Source organism: Schistocerca serialis, chromosome 1 (assembly GCF_023864345.2).
Source record: "Schistocerca serialis cubense isolate TAMUIC-IGC-003099 chromosome 1, iqSchSeri2.2, whole genome shotgun sequence".
Lineage (NCBI taxonomy): Eukaryota > Metazoa > Arthropoda > Insecta > Orthoptera > Acrididae > Schistocerca > Schistocerca serialis.
The window spans coordinates 1,188,210,892-1,188,228,337 of record NC_064638.1 but is presented as its reverse complement, the minus strand read 5'-3'; positions in this window follow the sequence as shown (position 1 = coordinate 1,188,228,337).

The window sequence follows — 17,446 nt, the reverse complement described above, 5'->3', positions numbered from 1 at the left end:
TAATAAGACAAATTATAATAAATTCTGACAAAAATATAAGAAAACATTTTCAATTCAGTATCGACAAATACGGTAAAAAAAAATAACATCTCCCTGATCCATTACGATACGTAGACTGGTTTAGCCTAAGGCGCCTTGCCACGGGTCGCGCGGCTATCCCCGTCGTAGTTTCGAGTCCCCCATCGCGCATGGGCGTGTGTGTTGTCCTTAGCGTAAGTTAGTTTAAGTTAGATTAAGTAGTGTGTAAGCCTACGGACCGATGACCGTAGCAGTTTGGTCCCATAAGAGCTTACTACAAATTTTAAAAAAAATAAATAGACAACAACATCTCCACAATGCTAAATGGAGATATCTTTTATGAGAAATAAAAACTTGTTTCCTGTTGTAGTAGCTAAAACATTTGAGTTATTAACTCTACCACTTGGCAGTAAGAGTTGTTTCAGTTACTTTGCGAGTTTGTGACGTTTTATCAGTTTAATTACAGCCTAAAAGGTGGATGTTATGTGAAAATCTTCGTCGGTTGTAATTACAATGTAGTTTGCTTCACCGTCATGTGAGCTGCAATCGTGGTTGATCCCTAATTCCTCCAAAAAATAAACTGTTTTACTTTTTTAAACACTCTACCTAGCAGACTCCAGCTCACATCATATATTATTAGTATACGAAAATCTAACGCTGCAACCAACTATTTATATGTCTAAGTTGAATAAAAGTATGCTGGATTAAAAAAATAATTTGGGCAGATAATCATACAAGTGATTGTTGAAATCTTTGTTATCTACTGCAGAAAAGATTTAACAATTTTAATACAACATTCACCCAACCTCGGCATAGAATATGGCACTACATATTCGCAATATGCAGAATTATCGTGAATTTATTTTATTTTATTTTATTTTATTTTTTATATACTATGCATGTGTTCCTAATCTCAGTAAAGTTGACCAATGTTCATAAATTATATGCGTACGGTCCTACAGATATCTCAGGCTGCTGTGTGTTGAACCGAGCAACGGTCTTCTGAAGTGCTTCGTAAAAAATTTCCACTCTGACACAAATATCTTTTTGCGGCTTTATGACAGTCATCTAGAGAAGAAATAAAACTCGAAACTCTACAGAAAATGCAGCAAGTCAACAGCCACCAGCTCCGAAACACTCAAGGCCAGGCTGTTAGGATGCATTGCTAGGAAGACACGACAAATACTCCCTCTCTAAACTCTACACCCGACGAACTTCAGCTCACTTAGTTAGCGCCCTACCGAGGGGATGGTGACGTAGGTCCCACCAAAGTCACACATAACTTAAAAGAAAAACAAGAAAGAAATACTATTTACGAACTAGCAGGGAGCGGCACATGAGTTCTCCAACCCCTGCTATTCCTATCTTCGGCCAATGAGAAGTAGCCTTTCCCTCGGTCAGAGACCCCTAACACAGGCTGTGGTCAGTCGGTTCTACAGTGTCGTTAAAAGGAAATAAAAAACGAAATGATCGTGGGAAGGACTGATTCAACTATAGAAAATTCAAAACAACCTTCGGTGAAATTTAATGCAAGATTGGCAACATTAAGAATGCTATCGTTTAACGCATGACGAGAGAGCGGATAGGTGCAAAGAGTACATTGAAGGCCTATTTGAGGGGAATGAATTGTTTGATGTAGTTGTAGAAAGGAAATTGGATTCGATATGTGAGAGATATGGGATCCAGTATTAAGAGTCACAATTTAAAAGAACTATGAAAGACTTGAGATCATATAAGGCAGAAAGGATAGATAACATTCCATCAGAATCCTAAAATCGTTGGGAGAAGAGGCAACAAAGCGACTATTCAAGATGGTGTATAGGGTGTATGACACTGGCGACGAACCATGAAAATTTCGGAAAAAATCATCCACACAATTCCAAAGATAGCAAGAGCCGACAAGTGCAAAACTCTTGCACTGTCATCTTAACAGCTCATTCATTCACGATTATGACAGTAATTTACAGACGAATGGGAAAGAAAATTGAACATCTGTTAGATAATGATCAATTTGGCTTTAGGTAAAAGCACATAGAGACTCAGTCCCGATGTTGTGCTTGGTAATAGAAGCAAGATCGAACAAAAATCATGACACGTTCATTGGATTTGTCGACCACGTGAAAGCGTTCGACAATGTAAAATGACCCTAGATGTTCGAAATTCTGAGAAAAACAGAAATAAGCTACAGAGAACAATGGGTAATGTACAGTGCGTATAAGAACCAAAAAGGGGACAAGATTGAAAGACCAAAAACGAAGTGCTCGGATTAAAATGAAAACAGAGATGTAGTCTTTCGCCCCTACTGTTCAATCTGTACACAAAGGAAGCAACGAACGAAATAGAAGAAAGGCTTAAGAGTGGTATTAAAATTCGGGGTGAAAGGATACCTATGATAAGATTCGCTGATGACGTTGCTATTCTGAGTGAAAGTGAAGAAGAATTACAGAATCTGTTGAGTAGAAGGAACAGTCTAATCAGAGTAAACGGAAGGAAGATAGAAGTAATGACAATTAACAGAACGAGAATAGCGAGAAGCTTAACATCAATATTGGTGATCACTAAGGAAACGAAGTTCAAGAGTTCTGCTACCTGTGAAGCAAAATAACCCATGATGGACGAAGCAAAGAGGATATAAAAAGCAGACTAGCACAGGAAAAGAGGGCATTATGGGCCAAAAGAAATTAATAGTATCGAAAATAGACCTAATTTGAAGAATGAATTTCTGAGCACGCATTGTACAGTAATGAATCATGTAGGAAAACAAGAACAGAAGAGAGTCGAAGCGTTTGAAATGTGGTGCTACAGAAGAATGTTAAAAATTGAGTGGACTGATAAAATAAGGAATGAGCAGGTTCTCCTCATAATCGTCGGAGAATGGAACATATGGAAATCACAGACAAGAGGAAGGTACAGGATGATAGGACATGTGTTAAAACATCAGGAAATTACCTCCATGGCACTAGAGGGAGCTGGAGAGGGTGAAAACTCTAGAGGAAGACAGAAACTCCGATACATCCAGTAAATAATTGAGGACATTTAAACTGAAATATAAAAGGAAAATAAAGGAATCGAGTATAAACGAACAGATGTCTATCAATAAGATTCTACATATGTTATTGGTCCACACAGCTGCCGCCTTCTCAGATAGCTCTTGTTCAACAATTCAGTTCTTGCTACTATTTCGCTACGGTATTGTAGGATCTCAAAGGTAGTAGGAGAAAAATATCCTATTCGACCAAGGGTTTCCGATTTTAGCTGACCAAGGATTAGCGCGAGACTATTAGAGCTAGAGTGCGTCCAAGCATCTGACTGAATACTTACTGAAATGGGAAACAGAGTTCGCATATATTACACCAATACATTTGACGTTAATTCCATGTTCGTTGGCGCCTGAAATGGAAGCTGTATACGTTACCTTGAAAAATGTGCAGCTGATTTTGGTGCAAATACAGTAGAGATAGTGATTCAGTGAAGCTGCTTAACTATATGGCTACTTTCGAGTTCCATGTGAAAGCGCTGATGAAGAATATTGAAACGGCTTCCCACTTGGATATTCAGAAGGTTAAGATATGCTTATGGGTGACAGTAGACCGTCAGCTATAGTGTGTGCAGGGTACGACGCAGCTACTAAACTTGACTTTATTAATGTAACCAATAAGTTTGCTTTGCTCAAAGCGAGGGAAATGTAGAGTAAAATTATGTTAGAAACGCAGTATCTGACAATATTTTTCGAACTCAAAATGACAGCTCTTATTCTTTTATTTCTAATTGTTAACTTACGCACTGTTAATAATCTATGAGGAGCGAATCGCACTACTATCAACGTGCAGTAGCTGCCATAAACTTTAAGATATAAAGGGTGATCTGATACAGTGTTAAAAGCTTGTAAGGGTGTTGAAAGTGTAGATTGTGCAAAGAAATAACTGTTGACAAAAAAGTTCGTTACGTCACGCCGTTTCCGATTTAATTACCACTGAAGTTAGTCAATGATGTCGTTGAGGTCAAATTCAAGCAGCCTGCCAGAAACAGCGTCGCCAAACGGCGTCCTTGTTTGCTTCAATCAGACCTAGTAAACGTAGCTTTTGTTCACTTTTATCACTTATGAAAAATGCGCATTTTAACTGATAGTGATGTCCGTCTATTATCGCATTTTAGCAGATCCAAGTGCTTGAATCTGCGCGTCCAACTACCTGTTGGCTAAGGTCAGTGCTAACTAATTCAAAAACAGCGCAACGTATCGAATTTTGTTCTTAACAATTATTTCTCAGCGCAACCTACCCTGCTTTTCAGACTCTTTCTGACTACCCTGTATATTTTGCCACACTTCCACCATTTTAAGAAATTTTATACAACTGGTAATTTATTTGGTACAATGATGCATTTAATTCGCTGCCTGCAACATTTCTCATCTCTGTGCTTCATTTATGTAATATTTAGCAACGATGCGGAATTTTTACTAGACCTAATTACACCATTATAAAAATTGCTATATCTGTGAAGAAACTGTCGAAGAAGGGTAGTTTTAGGGGGAGCGGCGCAGCTGTAGCAGTTTGCCATGGGCACAGAGTCACAACGGTATGCTTTTGTCGTTGGTCAGTGCAGGGCAGCATGTATATTTATTACGTTTCCCTTTTTATGTCCCGCGAATGAAGAACATCGAGAATAATTCGAGTTTAGCACATCTGAGAATTCTAAGGCTTCAAGTCACAGTAACCTACACAGGAAGACAGCGTCGGAGAACTTGTTGACGTTTGCAAATTTCTGCTGTGAATTTCAGGTGTCCTATCTGAGGCAGTTGTGCACATGACAACAAGGTGGAAAATTTATTTGCATTTCGTACTCAAACGACCAATATTCATTTAGTTCTATTTAACGACTTTTAAAACTCATTTATGCCCACGGCGGCATTTCGCTAATTACCAGTAATTAATGGGGACGCAGCGCTCTTAACACAAATGCGGAGCCCGTATTGGCGCGCTACAACTTGAAAAACAATGCAAGAGGAATTGTCACCAAAAATACATGAACCAGGAATCATTTGCGGCTAGAACACTTGCTGTCAAATAACGATGATTTTGGCCATTGTAGACGTATCTTTGACTGCTGGGCTTTTATGTTTAATCAGCTCCTGGCTGATTATTAGACAAACGAACAAGCTGTAGATATCTGACAAACTTTTTACTCTCACAGAAAGTTGCTGATTTCAAATCTGAAACCCGATTTGCTATATCATAGCAGGTTTTGCAGATATCGAAGGAGCTCCATTTTCATGATACACCGTCTGTAGAAAAGTTTTTCACCGCTGGTTGTTTTTCATCCTTCTAACCTGTTTGGAACTGTAATTAAACCGTCATTTGTATACGAGTTTTCCAAGAATCAGTATATCTTCAAGTTTAATTCCAGTCAACTGGGGTTAACTGCGGCCAGCGTCAGTGTATGAGTGATATTCATAACTTATCTAAGAAAAGTTTAACTGCAGTCATATTATGGCGCAGAAAAGGAGCTGCTACGTCTTGAAAAAAATACGTTATTATGAGTATTGTTGGTGTATCGGAGATGATTTGAAAGCAATATAGACGATACGTATCAATTATTTTTTGTTAGTGAATGGTACTGCAGAGAGCACTACGACAAGAACTAGAAACGGCAGATCAGAGATGAGACAGAAAGCAGTCGCGAAGTAAAAATGTCCTCCGTCGGTTGGGCGTGGCAAAGTTACCACGCCTCTGCTTCAAATAATGCTAGAGATCATGAAGAAGGTGCCCTGACAGGCTGCGCTGGGCACCACTTGAAGAAATGAAAAACTGAGGATCCAAAAGTGCTGGTTCCACTCCAGTCAGCAACCATCATCTGAACTCAACGCGTTCATATGGACGCTTTAACCCACGGACAAGAGCATTTTCAGTGGTGGACAGTCATCCCATGTTTCGTTTCCCTTTGATACAGTCTTATGTAAATGCAAATGGTTGATGTCTCAAATTTGTAGAACAGTCTGCAACAGAGAAAAATGCTTTGAAAATAGAATGTTTCAAATTTCGTCGCCGGACACCAGGATAAATGCCTTTTATGACTCTTCCTTCGTCAGAGACCGCAGTCATTTAGAACTTCTAGAAAGAAATTTCCGCCATTTTACTGTATATTTGTATTCATTTATTTCACACAATCATGATTTCGACTTTGTAGCCATTCTCAAGCGCAATATGAAATCTCAGATGACATCCTACCTCCTTAAATGACATGTCATCGCCGAAGTAATATTGATCTGGTTTTATAAACCTGTCGTAGTTTTGAAGCTTAAGATTACATATGAAAGGCACACGATATGGGTGGAATGTGCAGTTCAAAAAATCTATTAACGAACAGTAATGTGGATTTGACAGTCCACGGTTAAACGATGAGGAAAGAGCAGACGATAAAAAGAGAACATTGAAGGCCTCTGTGATTTTGGAGGCATGGAGGTTCCATTATTAGACTCAGAATTTGATAGATGTTTCTAAGACTTGCAAACAAACAAGGCAGAATGTATAGATTACATTCCTTAGAAATTTATAAGATCATTGGTGGAAGTGGCACGTACAGTCAGTGTAACAGCTTATGCATCTATACTGCTGACAATAACAACTTACAGAAGAATGAAAATCAGTTTGATTTTAGGAAAGCCCGCATCTCGTGGCCGTGCGGTAGCGTTCTCGCTTCCCACGCCCGGGTTCCCGGGTTCGATTCCTGGCGGGGTCAGGGATTTTCTCTGCCTCGTGATGGCTGGGTGTTGTGTGCTGTCCTTAGGTTAGTTAGGTTTAAGTAGTTCTAAGTTCTAGGGGACTGATGACCATAGATGTTAAGTCCCATAGTGCTCAGAGCCATTTGAACCATTTTGATTTTAGGAAAGGTAAAAACACCGGAGAGGCAGTTCTGACTGTGTACTTCCTAATGGAGGCAAGATTCAAGACAGATCAGACTTTTCTTAGGATCTGTCCACCGAGAAAAAGCGTTTATTGCTGTATACCCCAACAGAATAAATAACCCTGTCATGTGAAATTGTGCATATAGTATACACGTCAAAAACATGCCTACTTTTCACAACTGTCGTAAAATGTTACCCCTTTTACAGAACTTGACCGTGATGTATGACTAATGGATATGGAAATCAGATTATTAATTCCTTTTCCTAAGAGTTTACTAGCTGTTAGAAAGAAATGCAGTAAAATTGGAATAATACTGAATGTAGGACCTTTCTGTACAGTTCATTAAGTGATTTGTCTAATGGATTTACGGTCGCCAGCCTATCTGAGGAAGGAAGAGGTTAAGTTTCATAAAAGCAGAAGAAGTAAAGTTGGCCTACTTTCTGATGTTCCCTAACATAACTTCACAAATAAATATAACTTTAAGCATGAGGTTCTGAGAAATTCACAGGAATATTCTAGCTACTACTCCCACATACATATATATAGTTTTGATCTAGACAGGCAACGAATTTTTAATCATCACTGTGTCCAAAAAAAGTTGGACATGGTGGGACTTCTATGTTTGCATAAAATACTTAAGTACTTTAATACCATAATACATACATTTAATACCATAATACATACATACCATAATACATACATAAATGATCTGCCAAAAGCCAAAGGTATGGTGTGATCACTATCATCAGTCAGTATCATTATGTAACCCTTCTTCAGTGTCACTGAAGTTACTAAATTTAATTTACAACTGGAATAATTTTATCTTTACTTCACTCAAAACTTATACTTGGAAAACCTCAGTATTTATGAATGATGAGTTAGCCTTTTTAGCAAAACTTATTTACTCACTTTCACTTTACTGATTACCACAAAGAGAATAATAATATTAAAATCCTTAAATTTGTCTGAAAACATCCACTTCAGTACTGAAGCAAAATTTCACTTCAGCACTTCTATTACGTAAATTATACAGTACTTTTATCTGCACTTTCGAAGTTAGTCCACAACAATTATTTTCAGACGTTTATTCAAAGATGAAAATTAGTGCTTGTAGATACTGTATAAAGCAGTTCAAATGTTTTTATAACAGGTTTACTTGGTATAATCAAACACCAGGAAGGGACGCTATAGGTGTAGGTGTATGACCAGGAATGAAATTAAAGGGTATACAAAATTTTATGTTTAACACGATAATTATACAAAAAAGTGAATTTTTAATTAATGATTCACTCTTCTACAATTCTAGTTACACAATTCGTAGCCTGTTGTCTGTAGTCGTTGGGTGTGACGGATAGTAATGGTAGCTGCTCTGGTCACGGTACAAGTTTCTTAAACGATGCAATAATTAATTCTTCTTGGCATCCTTTTAACGTCCGTAACATAGCCGTAATAATTCAGCAGTCTTCATCCGAGGCTATAGGGCAACAATTTGCAGGCAAGGCATCCCCTGTTCTGTCCGCGTGTTGCCTCTTTTGCTGATGCCTACAGACTGTGTCCTCTCGTTTTCGCTCGCTCTACAGGTAGCGCGCCAAAATCCATGCCACCTTTTACGATTCCCACAATAACTTCCGTACAGTACAAAAGCACTCTGTCTTCTACATAACACACAATCTACGCATTGTCCCCAAGCGTGTACCACTTTATACAAATGACAACTTGCACTAGTATATAAAATTACATACAAGAACATTTCCAATTCATTAATCCTTGACAAAATATTATCTAGTAAATTATACATTTCACATATTTCTTTGCGTAAGTTACATAGTGTAGCAAAGCACTCTAACATCACATATATCACACTTTCCCTATAGTCTTGGCGTATCCCAGTTATATTACGACAAATTTAAAGGCCAACATTTTTGTAAATTTGATGATTGATTGAATAACAGTCTTACACGTTCGACAATGTAAAATAGATGAAGATGTTCGAAATGCTCAGAATAATAGGTGTAATCGATACAAAAGACAGGTAATAAAGCACATTAACAAGAATCAAGAGGGAACAATAACAATGGAAGATAAAATACCTTCTGCCCCCCCCCCCCAATTTTCACCGATTAATAACCGTTGATAACTTGCCCTGTACTCTTGATTCTGAAGCTGTATTACTTAATCGATGTACTAGCGTAATTACTTTTGAATGTACATAACTGATAGTAATTTCAAAAAAATATTGTAAATTGCTGGGTAATAGCTAAGGGAACTTCATTGAAATGTATCGATAGCAACGACAAAATGGTAGTAGCTGCGCCGTAGTTTATCTTTGGTACGGAGAGTCTCTGCCACGCAGCAAGCAGAGAGGAAGCAGAGCAGTTTGAGTCATGAAAGAGTGTTGAAGTGTTTGTTGGGCGCTCCCGACGATGCAGTGTGCAGCTATGCTCGCGCCATTGTAGACGCGCCTGATTTGTTAACCTGCAAGTTGAGAGCTCGGTAACAATGGACAGGCGGAGGAAGATGCATTTCTAACTATTCCCTGTCCCAGAATTATCCGTGGCTCTGGAGACGACTCAGGGTTCTCCAACAGCAGCAGCAACAACGGCAGCTCAGCATTGTCATCGGCTGCATTCTTCGTCGTCCGTACAGCAACATCGTAAGACTGTCAAGTGACAGACATAGCAATGAAGAGGCTTTAGCCAGTTGATTTCTTTCACAATGTTTGAATAACTTGAGTAATAACTTGCAATTGTTAAAAGTTGTAGAGCACCTGTGTTGTCATTGTCCTCAGATATTATTACTCAGCAGGGTCCCTTTTTCTTTCCATGCAATCACCGAATGTCGTAACAATATGAAAATTGCTTAAATGTTTGCTGCCAGTTTGGTGTGTTTACTAATAACCAGATTTAGTATAAATTTTCTGCCTCAGTAACTATTCCTTCTTGTATTGCACAACAGAGGCTACTTAGAGTAAAGTAAAATTTCACTGGCAAAAGTAATAACTAACGACAAAGCACAAATTAAGAGTGCGCAATTTCATTTATTCTGTATTTAGCGTAGTGGGTGACTTCTGCTGGCTTGGTATGTATTTTATTGTTGTTATTTTAAAAGTAAAATCAATTGCTCATTTGCTTTAAGTAAATTCAATTCAGTCTTTCAATAATCAAAAGTAAACTGCCTGCCTTTTTCTAAACTTTGCATTACGTTATTGTGAGGTTACCGAAAGTAATTTTTGTTTTACATAACATAGTTTAAGTTGAGGCAGTCATTCCTTCAACTAATAACTCCATTTAATTTTACTTTGAAAATTCAGTATGTAATAAGTAACTGCAAACGCAGTGCTTTCTGATTCATTCATTTTCTGGTGAACTTTCGTGTTGTGGAAAAGCGTGACAACCTTCTGTTGCCACGCCAGTGATTATTTGCTTGAATTTCTTTGCCATTATCTTTCTCAAGATTCTAGAGATTCATAGCCCTGGTAGGTTTGCGATCGTTTAATTATTCCTTCATATTAACTAATCAGTGTTTTCTTTGTGTTATCAGTGATTTTTGTAGTGAATATTACGTTGTACCCTCCCCCCTCCCCTCTCCCTTGTGAGGTTCGTGAGTGATTTTATTATATTCCACCCATTTCAAAATTATCATCAGCACTGAGGTTGAATTTAGAATAGATTCTTCCTTGAGAGGAGTCTGTTGTAAAATTTCCTCCAGCTAACCGGTGTTATTTTCCTTCAGTAACGATGACCTTACTCATTGTAAAATTTCATTAGGCATATGCGATTACAGTCAGTTATATCGTAAACCAGTAGACCGATTAGGAAGGGGGAGGTTACAGTGTGTGTTGATAATCAGAGAAAAACTTCTACAGTACTAGAGATTGTTGGCCACAGCACGATTTCTACTAAGTTCGGCGGAAGCAAAATTCTGATTTCCTTTAGTAAATACGTATTATGTATTCTTCTTTTTATGATATGATCCATACCTGGAAAATCTTCTCATTAAAAGGTGCGAACAGTGTCTTTGATCTAATGCAGTATAATCCAAACTGGCGAGTGAAATAGCAGTCCATGTATGCTCACGTAATAACTAGTGACACTTCTGCAGTGGTCCAAATGCTACAAACTTTTATGCTATTAGAGCGTGCCAAAAACTAACAAATAAATCCATCGTGGCGTAAATATGAGAGACGACAATGAGGCAAGGGGGAGAGGGGGGGGGGGGGTATTATAAGTGTACCATATGTTGATGTGAGGGAAGCATGCAGTCTTCAGATCTGAGCTCTCCAAAGCATAAGTGTGCAATTGAAGACAAATGTAGTAAGGGTCGAGACTCGAAGTTGGGACCTTTGCCTTGCGCGGGCAAATGCTCTACCAACTGAGCTACTCACGCACCACTCAGGACCTGTACTTACAGCTTCATTTCTGCTAGTACCACGTCTCCTACCTTCCAAACAGGCTGTGGCTAAGCCATGTCTCCGCAATATCCTTCCTTCCAGGAGTGCTAGTTCTGCAAGTTCCGCAGAGGAGCTTCTGTGAAGTTTGGAAGGTAGGACACGAGGTACTCGCAAAATTGAAGCTGTGATGACGGGTCATCAGTCGTGCTTGGGTAGTTCCATTAGTAGAGCACTTGCCTCTGAAAGGCAAAGGTGCCGGGTTCGACTCTTGGTCCGGCACACAGTTTTAATCTGACAGGAGGTTTCGAATATACATCTTTGTATTGATTTCAAAAGAGCATAGGTGAAGTTAAAACAAAAGCGAGGGAAGAAGAACAGATTTAACAACACTGGGAACAGGAACGTCAGTTGGTTCAAATATCGATGAAATGAAATTTGTTGAGAGATTAACGGTATCGTTAAGTAACTCCACAAATTTCTCAAAGCGTTGCGGTAATCAAGCACCTTGTAAAAATATTAAGAAAAATCAATATTATGAATGTAAACTACAACAAATTTACGAAATTGACAATATGTAGTTTTTAAATGCGATGAATCTCCATTCAGTGTTAACTGTCTGATTTTGTCCTTGTAAGGATCTACGATTAGCGGATATGTATTAGAAATGTGTGTATAAGTAGGAGTTTCATCATCTCTCCCGCCGGTCTATTAATCAGCGAGCCATTAGAACGACAGTCCCTCATTATTCAGCGAGTGATAATAAACAGCGCATCAGAACGTAATACCTCGTTGACCGCACTCGTTTTACGCTAGCCACGAACATTTCCGTTGACGAGGCTGGCGGAAATTAGCAAATCATTTTGTCAGCTGGAATGAAGTTACGGATCGCAACAGCCATTAGACCGCATTATGACATGCAAATTTCCTTGCCGCTTCCTACATCTATCTCAATTTCCCCGCGGTCGAATTTAATTACATCTGCATGCGGGTACGCGGGCAAACGTGCTTACTGGGGCTTAAACTAGAGTCATGCTAGACAGGATATTGAAACTTGGTGCTTGAGGCTGTCAAATTCATAAGTTAAGGAATTCCTTTTAATAGACAATCGAGGTCGCATACTAGTATCATAGTCTTCCAGCCCTTCACATGGGTGTGAAGCGGAAGTATAACTGTAATGACGAATTCCTCTCATTGTACTGATTTGGTAGTCTTGCGAATTTTTTTCTTTGTTGTTATTTCATCCTTCTCGCTACGTATTACCAGGAGGGTGGGCTGTCAGCGGTTAGTTTCGCACAGTCCCGTGCTTAAAGTAGTTTCTACTGATATGTACTAGTAGCGAGATCTGTTGAATGTTTATAGAACTAAAGAAGTACCGTTTATTCTGTGCGTTCGCTGTAGGAAAAACTATGAACTTGGTATTTACATGTAAAATATGATTCTAAACATTATTAATTTTTGTTTTCTGTTTGATAATTGCTAATATGGATGTAATCAAATGTCGCAATGTGCATAATTCTGTAATTTATCTCTTAAATATTTATTTTATTCATTTACTGCTTATTTAGCCTGACTAGATTAGCGCCTTAAGGCCCACTCTCACATCTGACCAGGAACAACCGTTCCAATAAAAAAAATATCGCAAAACTATCACAAACTTAATTTACATTATCAACAAAAATAATAATTTGCACTGAGAATAACAATAATAATAGGAATAATAATTATATAACAGAAGCGTTAAGAGTGACATTGTTTACTACAGCGCTTGTGACACATTGTTTGGTGCTATAAGAAGTGGAAAGGATACTGAAAGTGAATATTAAAATGAGAGTGACAATGGCTTAGGAAAGGAGAGAATTTCAATCAAGAACTCTGTAGACAATGCAGAGGGAAAACCTGGGAGGAGGCTGGTTGACGGGAGTGAGCTACAGACAAGTATTTGCAAAAGGTAGCTATTGTGGTTGGTGGACCATTAGCTGCCTTTTGAAGTTTGAAAGAATTTTAATTTTTGTCATATTTTGAGGAAATGTGTTCTAAAGGCGGCCTCGTGATACAGAATGGTTTAAATGCCCATGTTGTGCAGTGATGCATAGAGGACGTTACTTTGATGAAAACAATTATTTCTTTTGTGCTGTTCAGATGGTAGTGTAAGGGCTGAAGATATATAAAAGAAAGGTGTAAGGATTTAGAAGACGATAGAGTAAATGCAAGGTATAATATTCTCTACACTTGTAACACAGCCATAATAAACTTGTAGGCAGGTGTGATGAGCCCGAAATAACGTACGTTACAGATGTATCACACACAAGCATTCATCGTCAGTTCCAGCCAGCGTCCTCTCAAGCGAAAGTCCTTGGAGCATAGGTTCGTCAAAATCAAGAATGGGGAGTATTAGTGACTGTTTTTAAGCTTGAGATAAAATGCCTTTTTATATTTCTGTAGTGAATGAAGTGATGCTGCCATGTTTCACAGCGTGCAGTTATGTGTTCTGTCCAGACTTAGTAATGGCCAGAACTATCCCCAAATTCTTTGCAGAAAAAGAAAAGATTATTTTTGTGCTGTTTAGGATTAAGGGTGGAAGAGATTGTCTGAACTGAGGAGTAATGAGTCTTTTGTGACAGACTTACACTGTTGGCTTTTTAGATATTCTGTACCCACTCTGATAAAGCAACTATGTCAGGTTTTATTTGCTGGTGGTTGTGCATAGGTTCTTGGACTTGCACTTAGGGACAGCTGAAGTTAGTCAGCGTACAAGTGACATTTGCAATGGAAGATAATACTCAACACATTATTGAAATATAATATGAAAAGTAATGGGCCCAACACTGATCCTTGTGGGACCCCTGATACTATATACCTCCATTGTGATCTCTTTGTTCCGATCATTCCACAATGTTTTGCAGGATGTATGGTACGAGTGGAACTATTGTACAGCACTTGAAGAAAAATACAGACATCTGAGCTTAGAAAGTAGAATATCAGAGTCGGCCATATGTAAAGCATGACTGCAATCCGAAAAGCACATAATAATCGCCTCTTGTTTGTACATATCTTGTTTCAGTTTGTCAGCCACTTTTGTTAAGGCAGTCGTCGTGTTGTGATTTTACGGAATTCAGACAGATAGTTATCAAGAACATTATTTGGTGTATAGTAATTTGTAAGTGTATCATCAACTACGTATTCTGCAGCCTTACATATTGCTCGTAGAATACAAATGGGCAAGCAGTAAAAGGATTCTTTGCCATATTCCTTTTTGGGTAGTGGTTTTATGAGTCCATTCATCCAGGTTATTCGATAGGTGCTGAAGGTCAGAAAATGGTTAAAAATGTCCGTTATTTTGGGTAGCAGTGAACTGACGAGGAAAATGATCATCTCGACAGTAATATTGTCGTGTACAGCACCGGGCGAACGAATTTGTGAAGATTGACTTCCCGTCCGTGTTAAGGCTTACAGTCAGAGAAATGTTTTTTTTCTCTTTCGTACCGATGGCCAATTTCTTAAGGAAGTCGATGGCTTGTGTTACTTTGCCTTGGTGTAGTAAAGATGTCTGCGTGGGGAAGTACTCATTTACCTAGAGGTTCAGCTGTGGATTTGTTTTTGTCTGTTTCTAGACCGCGCAGATTTTTTCACGCGTCGAAGGGTCTGCGAATAACCTCCGTTAACGAATGGGTGTACCTGAGTTTTACTTTCCTTACAAACTAACTCGGTTTCGTAGTCACTTCTAGGCGAGATAATTTTTAGATGTAACGTGCCCTTTATATTTTCTGTGTGCTGCGTTTCTCTCATAAGCTGTTTTGTTGATCGGTAAGCAATGGTGGAGGTTTCCTTGTGACTCTTTCAGTTTTTATAGGAGCGTGTTTACTGTATGAATTATTGAGTCTCTAAGTGAAATTAGGTAATACGTAATTTATGTCATTGCCTGACATTGGTGTCCAACTTTTGATGAATTGTATATAAGACAGGTAAGACATTTTCTGTTGAGGGGTTTAATTTCAGCGAACAGGTATTTTGGTTGTTTGTCCCCGTTTTTGAACGTGAAAATGTCCTTGGAGAATAAGCTTGCACATATACAGGGTGTGTCATAATTAATGGGGCAAATGCACGCAGTTAAAAGTACACAATACTAGAAGCAGAAAAGTCTCAGTAAATATGGGTTCTACAGTGCAAACCTTAAGAGCTATCGGCACTTGTCGAATAGCGAAGAAGAAATAGTGTTCGTAGTTCTTAAGTTGCGCACTATACGATGTTTGCTGGACATTTTTCTGGATTTGGCCCATAAAACCACCTCTCAAAATGTGGAAAGCAGAGAGCTGGAAGAGATCTGTTTCGCGGTGTCGAAGATGAAGAAGTGCTCGTATCTCTTAAGGTATGCGCTTATGGCACATGTTCACCCAGACTTCTCTGCTTCTAGCATCTTGTACTTTCAGTTGTATGCGCTTATGTCATTAATTATGATACACCCTTTATATGCTGCCTCACCGACACCTAATTTTTTATTTCTGACATTTCTCAGGAGGACATAGCCATAAAAACTTACACAGCTCGAAGAGATACTCGGCTTCAGCCACGTCTCCCACTGGAGAATGCAAATACGGCAATAGTAATTGTTTAAACCGCTGCCATCTCATCCTACTGCCTATAACTCCTTCCCTCCTATCCCACTTTACATCAGACCACCTCTCCCTCTCTTGCCTCAACACCTATTTCCGTCCCTTCTCCACATGATTCCACGACCCTGCCCACTCATCAGATTCACCTCACCAGTCTTCCCACTAACCACCCCATTTCAGATAATACAGTCGCTGAAAGGTTCAAAGAAAACTTGAGTTTGATTTCAAACACGTACCCTACTCATACGATAATATTTGGTGGTGACTTTAATTTAGACTTGATAAATTGGCGAAAATACATGTTTAATTCCAGAGATACACATAAAACATCATCCGACATTCTCTGAAAATTACTTCGAGCAGTTAGTTGATGAGACCATGCGATTAGTAAACCGTTGTTAAAACACACTTGACCTCTTAGCAACAAATAATCCTGTGTTAATAACGAGCATCAAAATGGATACAGGGACTAGTGAACACAGGGTTGTCTTAGCGAGATCGAATATTGTAACCCCCAAATCCCCCAAAAATAAACGAAAAATATACCTATACAAAAAATCAGATAAAAATTCACTTCACGCCTTCCTGAGAGACGATCTACACTCCTTCCAGACTGACCAAATGTGGCTTGAATTTAAATAATTAATATAGACAGCAATTGAGAGATTTATACCAAATAAATTAACAAACGACGGAGCTGATCCTCCTTGGTACACAAAACGGGTTAGAACACTGTTGCAGAAACAACGAAACAAACACGCCAAATTTAAACAGACGCAAAATCCCCAACATTGGTGATATTTTACAGAAGCTCGAAATTTAGCGCGGACTTCAATGCGAAATGCTTATAACAGAATCCAGAACGAAACTTTGTCTCGAAATCTGGCAGAAAATCTAAAGAGATTCTGGTCGTCAGTGAAGTATGTTAGCGGCAAGAAACAATCACTGCCTTCTCTGCGTGATAGCAATCGAGATACTATCGACGACAGTGCTGCCAAATTACTAAACACAGCCTTCCGAAATGCCTCCACAAAAGAAGACGAAGTAAATATTCCAGAATTCGAATCAAGAACAGCTGCCAACATGAGTTCGGTAACGTACAAGTAAACATCTTCGTAGTAGTGAGGCAACGTAAATCACTTAATGAAAGCAAGTCTTCTGGTCCAGACTGTATACCAATTGGGTTCTTTTCAGAGTATGCTGATGCATTAGCTCCATACTTGACAATGATATACAACCGTTCGCTCGACGAAAGGTCCGTTCCCAAAGACTGGAAAGTTGCACAGGTCACACCAATATTCAAGAACGGTAGTAAGAGTAATCCACTCAATTACAGGCCCATATCATTAACGTCGATATGCAGCAGCATTCTGGAACATATATTGTGTTCAAACATTATGAACTACCTCGAGGAAAACGGTCTATTGACACACAGTCAACATGGGTTTAGAAAACATCGTTCTTGTGAAACACAACTAGCTCTTTCTTCGCATGACGTGTTGAGTGCTAGTGACAAGGGATTTCAG